This window comes from Bos javanicus, chromosome 16, assembly GCF_032452875.1.
Source record: "Bos javanicus breed banteng chromosome 16, ARS-OSU_banteng_1.0, whole genome shotgun sequence".
NCBI classification, from domain to species: domain Eukaryota; kingdom Metazoa; phylum Chordata; class Mammalia; order Artiodactyla; family Bovidae; genus Bos; species Bos javanicus.
In genome coordinates this window covers 3115338-3124435 of record NC_083883.1, presented here as the reverse complement: position 1 = coordinate 3124435, position 9098 = coordinate 3115338, and positions in this window count along the sequence as shown.

The window sequence follows — 9098 nt, the reverse complement described above, 5'->3', positions numbered from 1 at the left end:
CAGGTCTTTTGTCTCTTTAGGTAAATTTCTTCCTAAAAGTATTTTTTGTTGTTGTTGCAATCATGAATGGGATTGTTTCTTTAATTTCTCTTTTTGACTTTTCATTGTTAGTGTATAGGAATGCAAGGGATTCTGTATACTAATTTTATATCCTGCAACTTTACTACATTCATTGATTAGCTCTAGTAATTTTCTGGTGGAGTCTTTACAGTTTTCTATGTGGAGAATCATGTCACCTGCAAACATGAGAGTTTTACTTCTTTTCCAATCTGGATTCCTTTTATTTCGTTTTCTTCTCTGATTGCTGTGGCTAGGATTTCCAAAACTATGTTGAATAGTAGTAGTGAGAGTGGGCAATCTTGTCTTGTTCCTGATTTTAGAGGAAATGCTTTCAGTTTTTTGCCATTGAGGATAATGTTTGCTGTGGGTTTGTCATTTATGTCTTTTATTATGTTGAGGTACATTCCTTCTATGCCTACTTTCTGGAGAATTTTTATCATAAATGGGTATTGATATTGTCAAAGGCTTTCTCTGTCTTTATTGAAATAATCATGTGGCTTTTGGTCTTTCAATTTGTTAATGTGGTGTATCACATGGGAGGAAGATTTTACAGGGTGGATAGGGGAAACTGAAACTGAAGAAGGGAGACAAAATGGGCATGCAGGAATCAGTGCCCCTATTTCACTCACAAGGCTCCCACAGCAAGGACCTCAACTCAGTACTTCTGCAAACCTCTAAGTACTTCTGAGGACAGAATGGGGAGGACTATGCATTTTTCAGAAATTTTATGAGAAAGTTGTTAAAGTACACCCATTAAAAAGCAAATTACATAAAGTTACAACTAAATAAATTATAAAAGAAAAGGTAATAAATACTCAAAATTCATCGCTTCCCAATTATTTTCCTACATTTTATTACTATCTCTGCTTTTGAGGTTATTTTTGCCTATGAAAATACTGAATGGTGTACTTCTGCACAGCTCTTCCTGATTTTACATTCAATGATGTCACTTTTGATATCTTGAAATTAGCTTTGGTGGGCATGTTTACACCTTGATAATTGGTAAACCCTACAAATCAGGCATTCCCCTCACCTCAGAGCTGAGCTGAAACCTGTACAATGCTGGGACCAGAGCTTCCAGTTACAAGAGGTTTAAGAGAGAGAGTGGTAAGAGAATGAAGAATGACAGAGAACAGAGAATGGATGTCATGGAAATAGAAGAAGAAGAGGGTCACAGCCACTTTTTTCTGGCCCAAGATGTCTTTGAACTAGAAGAGGAATATTTGGGGACTTTCCCCAGGGAACCTTACTGTCTGCACCCATTACTGTGATTTGCATTCTTTGGTTACACCTCCAGAGTGGTGAGGCCTGAACGACCCAGATTCCTTGATCTTATTATTACGTGTGCCAACAGGTGTCTGGGGCCTTTCCACACAGCAGAGTCTGACCAACTGCATCTTCAGCTCATTTGTCCCTCTGCTGCCCCCTCTCTCACAGCCCTTCAAGTCATCTCTCTGGACCATTCTCCTAACATGGGCTCGTAAAGAGTACTAGGGGTTTTCAGTAAATGCAGTGCCGGGCTCACAAGCACAGTGACTGACTGCGGCTTTGGGAAGCTCCTGGAAGCTGTCATGTAGGCAGACTGTCAAAGGGCATGTGTGATCTGGACTCCAGCAGGAGCTGACCAACCGAGAGGGTACACTGGGCGGGTCAGAAGACGGTGCTCAGGAAGGCATCTGCTCTCCAAGCACGTGAACTGAGCGTGACTGTCAGTTGCACTCTGCATCGTGTGACACAATAGGCCCTTGGAAAGTCATGTTTGGAAAGAACCCAGGAGATCACCACATCTAGTACTTCATTTTACAAAGGAGCAACCTGAGGTCAGAGAGAGGAAATGATAAGAGCAAAGACATTCTTAGGAAGGCACGGTGTTGGAGTCAAACCTAGGTCTCCCCGAAGTTTGTTCTTTTCTAAAATCAGCTAGAATTTGATCTCTTCACTCCAGAAACAATTTGAAATTCACAGACCATAACTTTTAAAAAAAGTAATCAAATATATGTCTGGAAGTATGCTGAGCACTGTAAAATGAATTCAATAAACACCATTTCTGCCATTTTCAATTAGGCTTATAGCTTAAGACTGAGAAATGAACACAGACGGAAAGGGAGGTTTAGACTTAGACGATGGATGTATGAGCAGAATTTACATTCTACAACTGGTGATTATAGATGTAAGCTTGGTGCAGATGGGAAGGCATGGGTTAGAGAAACAACCGTCTGAGTTCAAATCCTCTCTCTGCTGTTTATTATCTATGTGATCTTGGACAAGATACTCAGCTTCTCAAAACCTCTGATTCCTGACTATAAAATGGGGATAGTGATATTTATTTAACAAGGATGTTGTGAGGCTTAAATGAGATGTTTGTAAGGTAGTATAGTACCTGGAGCTTAGATGTTCAAATAATGGTGACAGATAGTGGCATCCTAAAGGACATCGGTCCTGGGTGTTCATTGCAAGGACTGATGTTGAAGCTGAAACTCCAATACTTTGGCCACCTGATGTGAAGAGCTGACTCATTTGAAAAGCCCCTGATGCTGGGAAAGACTGAGGGCAGGAAGAGAAGGGGACGACAGAGGATGAGATGGCTGGATGGCATCAACGACTCAATGGACATGGGTTTGGATGGACTCCAGGAGTTGGTGATGGACAGGGAGGTCTGGTGTGCTGCAGTTCACGGGGTTGCAAAGAGTTGGACACGACTGAGCGACTGGACAGAACTGATAGTGGCAGGTACAGGGAGTGGGTTGGACCAGAAACAGGTGAGCTGGAGAAGAAAATGACTCACCTACCTGGTGCTGGTCAAGGTAATGGCAAAAATTCCCCATATTTGCACGTCTCTTTTTAACTTACAGACTGCCCGGAGAGACAAAGCAGTGTTGGCCCTATTTCCCGGGTGGCACACGTTCATGCTTTTCAGCTGAAAGGCATTGTCGCAGGCATGTTCAGGGTTATGGGGCTTTTTGATGCAGAAGCAAAGGCTAACGGACAAGGTAGCAGCCCAGACTCCCTTGGGTTCTCTAAGCTGCTATCTCTTTTAGCTCCACTCTTTCTTCCAGTTTGGGAAAGGCCTGGAATCTCCCATATGTCCAGGATTCTGAGGAGGAGAAAAAGGGGCTGGGAAGAGCGTGCCGCGTGCTGACTCATGCCGTGGCGCTCCTGAACACCGTGAGGGCGGGATCACCTAGGGGGCTGCTTTCCTGACGGCACGCACCCCTCCCAGGCTCAGGGAGCCTCACTCTCACCGGACAGCTGCTTCTGGACTGCGGCTCTGGGCTCCGTGCCAGGCAGACTCTGGCATTCAACCCAGCCGAAGCCAGAGCGAGAGAACAGGTGCTGCATGTCAATGACAGGAGGGAGGTGGAGACCACCCCTGCTCTGCCGGTCTGTGTGAACGCCGGCCCAACTGCGAGAGCCTGCGGGGGAGAGGGAAGACACGTGTGTTCACACGTGGAGGCGTCTGAGGGCTGGGCGTGGTGGGGAGCTTTCCCGCACAGAGACCATGGGAGAGGCACACGTGTTTTGGGGTACGTGAGTACGTTTGTGACTTGGGTGTTCAAGTGCGTGCTGTGTGTTGTGAGAATGGCGGGTGGGTGTTAACGTGCATATGAGCTGTACACAAGATGTAAATAGATGGCAAAAAGGCTGATGCCATAAGCCACAGACAGGAACTTTGCAGGCGAATCTTTCAAGCATAAACCTATATGTGTCATGTGGCTTGGGCATGAATATCTGGTCTAGTGTGTTCAAAATTGTGTACAAGTAGATGAGCGAGTGTTGTGTGCATTTGTACAAGAGGCTCAATATGTGTGTGCTGGGTGTGTTATATGTGTATCTAAGTCGGTGTGTGCTTCTGGCCGGGGGACGGTGGGGACAGAATACTGGTGCGGGACAATGACAGATTCCTATTTTCCTGGAGTTCCAGGACTCTCTCTCCCATAGCCTGTTACAATTTATCCATCCAGAGTGAAATCCTAAAGGTCTGGATAAATCAATTGAGGTTTGGACCCCCAAAACTCTACCTGCCTGCCGCTCACACCTAGGCACCCAGAGACATCTCCCAGATAGGTCCTACCAGCAGGAGGAGCCTGGGACCCAATGGCTGGACAACACAGCCTCCCTTGGCCTCCCCTGTTTGCATCCCACAGTGAGCAGGGCCTGCCGCGAAACCCAGAACAGTCCACCCTGGCACCCCGCAGCAGTGCCTCGTTGAAAGTCTCCCAGTGCCCTACCCAGGACCTGGAGGGGCCAGGTGGAAGACCCAGATAATTTCTTCACTACCTGTCATCTCTGAAAGCTGCTCACTCTAACAGGCCCCCTCTGCTCTGGGGCTGACATTCCTTCTTTGCTCATTTCTCTCTTCTTTTGTCTAATGAGGTATAGGAGGCTGCTGAAACTGACATAGAATTACCTGGGATGCTAGATCCCATCAATCTCCATTAGGAGCCCAGGGAGAGAGCAGTCAAAGCACCGAGACACACTGGTGCTGTTATTGCAACGGGCTCGCTGTGAGAGCAAGCAAAACAACCTTTGCCCTAGGCCCAGGCGTCAGCCTGGCTCCAGCCAGGCTGCAGCACCCCCCTCACCGGCCGTGCCAAGAGCCAGAACCTGGGAAAGAAATGTACCTCACTGCTGAAGGTACTAAGATGTCAGCTAGGTTCATTCTCCCCAGCAGATCTGCCTGAGGTTGACTCAGCAAGCTTTCCCCACTAATGACTTATGCAAAATATGAAGCCTTGGTATAATTTCCTGGGTGACTCATTTTCTTTTAATCACCTCTGGTTTTGATCTGCTGGTGGATTGTTTGCTACAAGAACCATCTCTCTGATCCCTCCTCCATCCTCTCCTAGTTCTCATGTGTGATGTTGTGACTTATCAGTTCAGTTCAGTTCAGTCACTCAGTCGTGTCTAACTCTTTGCAATCCTATGAATCGCAGCACACCAGGCCTCCCTGTCCATCACCAACTGTTTACTCAAACTCATGTCCATTGAGTCAGTGATGCCATGCAGTGTTCTCATCCTCTGTCTTCCCCTTCTCTTCCTGCCCCCAATCCCTCACAGCATCAGGGTCTTTTCCAAGGAGTCAACTCTTCACATGAGGTGGCCAAAGTATTGGAGTTTCAGCTTTAGCATCAGTCCTTCCAATGAACACCCAGGACTGATCTCCTTTAGGGTGGACTGGTTGGATCTCCTTTCAGTCCAAGGGATTCTCAACAGTCTTTTCCAACACCACAGTTCAAAAGCATCAATTCTTCAGCATTCAGCTTTCTTCACAGTCCAACTCTCACATCCATATATGACCACTGGAAAAACCATAGCCTTGACTAGATGGACCTTTGCTGGCAAAGTGATGTCTCTGCTTTTTAATATGCTATATAGGTTAGTCATAACTTTCCTTCCAAGGAGTAAGCATCTTTTAATTTCATGGCTGCAGTCACCATCTGCAGTGATTTTGGAGCCCAAAAAATAAAGTCTGACACTATTTCCACTGTTTCCCCATCTATTTCCCATGAAGTGATGGGACTGGATGTCATGATCTTAGCTTTCTGAATGTTGAGCTTTAGGCCCTCTTTTTCACTCTCCACTTTCACTTTCATCAAGAGGCTTTTGAGTTCCTCTTCACTTTCTGCCATAAGGCTGGTGTCATCTGCATATCTGAGGTCATTGATATTTCTCCCGGCAATCTTGATTCCAGCTTGTGTTTCTTCCAGCGCAGCGTTTCTCATGATGTACTCTGCATAGAAGTTAAATAAGCAGGGTGACAATATACAGCCTTGACATACTCCTTTTCCTATTTGGAACCAGTCTGTTGTTCCATGTCCAGTTTTAACTGTTGCTTCCTGACCTGCATATAGGTTTCTCAAGAGGCAGGTCAGGTGGTCTATTAATCCCATCTCTTTCAGAATTTTTCCACAGTTTTCTGTGATCCACACAGTCAAAGGCTTTGGCATAGTCAATAAAGCAGAAATAGATGTTTTTCTGGAACTCTCTTGCTTTTTCGATGATCCAGAGGATGTTGGCAATTTGATCTCTGGTTCCTCTGCCTTTTCTAAAACCAGCTTGAACATCTGGAAGTTCACAGTTCACATATTGCTGAAGCCTGGCTTGGAGAATTTTGAGCATTACTTTACTAGCGTGTGAGATGAGTGCGATTGTGTGGTAGTTTGAGCATTCTTTGGCATTGCCTTTCTTTGGGATTGGAATGAATACTGACCTTTTCCAGTCCTGTGGCCACTGCTGAGTTTTCCAAATTTGCTGGCATATTGTATGCAGCACTTTCACAGCATCATCTTTCAGGATTTGAAACAGTTCAACTGGAATTTCATCACCTCCACTAGCTTTGTTCCTAGTGATGCTTCCTAAGGCCCACTTGACTTCACATTCCAGGATGTCTGGCTCTAGGTCAGTGATCACACCATCATGATTATCTGGGTTGTGAAGCTCTTTTTTGTACAGTTCTGTGTATTCTTGCCACCTCTTTTTAATATCTTCTGCTTCTGTTAGGTCCATACAATTTCTGTCTTTTATTGAGCCTATCTTTGCATGAAATGTTCCCTTGGTATCTCTGATTTTCTCGAAGAGATCTCTAGTCTTTCCTATTCTGTTGTTTTCCTCTATTTCTTTGCATTGATCGCTGAGGAAGGCTTTCTTATCTCTCCTTGCTATTCTTTGGAACTCTGCATTCGGATGCTTATATCTTTCCTTTTCTCCTTTGCTTTTCACTTCTCTTCTTTTCACAGCTATTTGTAAGGCCTCCCCAAACAGCCACTTTGCTTTTTTACATTTCTTTTCCTTGGGAATGGTCTTGATCCCTGTCTCCTCTACAATATCATGAACCTCCGTCCATAGTTCATCAGGCACTCTGTCTATCAGATCTAGTCCCTTAAATCTATTTCTCACTTCCACTGTATAATCATAAGGGATTTGATTTAGGTCATACCTGAATGGTCTTGTGGTTTTCCCTACTTTCTTCAATTTAAGTCTGAATTTGGCAATAAGGAGTTCATGGTCTGAACCACAGTCAGCTCCTGGTCTTGTTTTTGCTGACTGTATAGAGCTTCTCCATCTTTGGTTGCAAAGAATATAATCAATCTGATTTTGGTATTGACCATCTGGTGATGTCCATGTGTAGAGTCTTCTCTTGTGTTGTTGGAAGAGGTGTTTGCTATGACCAGTGTGTTCTCTTGGGAAAACTCTATTAGCCTTTGCCCTGCTTCATTCTGTACTCCAAAGCCAAATTTGCCTATTACTCCAGGTGTTTCTTGACTTCCTACTTTTGCATTCCAGTCCCCTATAATGAAAAGGACATCTCTTTTGGGTGTTAGTTCTAAAAGGTCTTGTAGGTCTTCATAGTACCATTCAACTTCAGCTTCTTCAGCATTACTGGTTGGGGGATAGACTTGGATTACTGTTATATTGAAATGTTTGCCTTGGAAATGAACAGAGATCATTCTGTCGTTTTTGAGATTGCATCCAAGTACTGCATTTCAGACTCTTTTGTTGACCATGATGGCTACTCCATTTCTTCTGAGGGATTCCTGCCCACAGTAGTGGATATAATGGTCATCTGAGTTAATTCACCCATTCCAGTCCATTTGAGTTCGCTGACTCCTAGAATGTCGATACTCACTCTTGCCATCTCCTGTTTGACCACTTCCAATTTGCCTTGATTCATGGACTTGACATTCCAGGTTCCTATGCAATATTGCTGTTTACAGCATCGGCCCTTGCTTCTATCACCAGTCACATCCACAGCTGGGTATTCTTTTTGCTTTGGCTCCATCCCTTCATTCTTTCTGGAGTTATTTCTCCACTGATCTCCAGTAGCATATTGAGCACCTACTGACCTGAGGAGTTCCTCTTTCAGTGTCCTATCATTTTGCCTTTTCATACTGTTCATGGGGTTCTCAAGGCAAGAATACTGAAGTGATTTGCCATTCCCTTCTCCAGTGGACCACATTCTGTCAGACCTCTCCACCATGACCTGTCTGTCTTGGGTGGCCCCACATGGCATCGCATAGTTTCATTGAGTTAGATAAGGCTGTGGTCGGTGTGATCAGATTGGCTAGTTTTCTGTGATTATGGTTTCAGTATGTCTGCCCTCTGATGCCCTCTTGCAACACCTATCGTCTTACTTGGGTTTCTCTTACCTTGGACGAGAGGTATCTCCTCACGGCTGCCCCTCCTGACCTCGGACGTGGGGTAGCTCCTCTCAGCCACGCTTCTGCGTGGTCTGTTACAGCTGGCATGCTTCTGCACGGTCTGGAACGTTTGCTAATAAGAAATATATAGATAGATAGATATGTATATCTATCTATATATATATTTGATCTTTATTTCTGGCACAGAGCTCCTAAAACCCTTGGAATTTTCTAAGCAATAAGAACAATAATGTCTTGATAGTTACAAGTTCCTTTCAGTCACACCTGAGTTAATGTTAATGAGGTGACTTTTGGAAAGCAACTAAGGATGGAGGCTGGTTGCAGGGGAAACTAACCATGTGATTGGAGGACTGGAACTTTCAGTCCTGCCCTCTGACCTCAAGGGGAGTGAGACTGGAGACTGAATCAGCTGTCAATAGCAATGATCTAATCAATCATGCTTATGTAATAAAGCCTCAATTGAAAACCCAAGAGAATGGGGTCCAGAGAACTTTGAGGTTGGTAAACACGTGGAGGTGCTAGAACAGTGTGAGCCATGGAAACTCCATGTCCATCCCACACTCTTGCCCTGCTCATCTCTTCCCTCTGAATGTTCAACTGTATCCTTTATCACATCCTTTTATGATAAACTGAATAACAATATGTAAACTGTTTCTCAGAGTTCTGTGAGCCTCTTTAGCAAATTATTTGAACTGAAGAGGGGGTGGTGGTGATTTATAGCCAGTCTATCAGAAGCCTCTTGATGAAGGTGAAAGAGGAGAGTGACAAGGCTGACTTAAAACTCAGCATTCAAAAAGCTAAGATCATGGCATCCGGTTCCATCACTTCATGGCAAATAGATGGGGAAACAATGGAAACAGTGACAGACTTTCTTTTCTT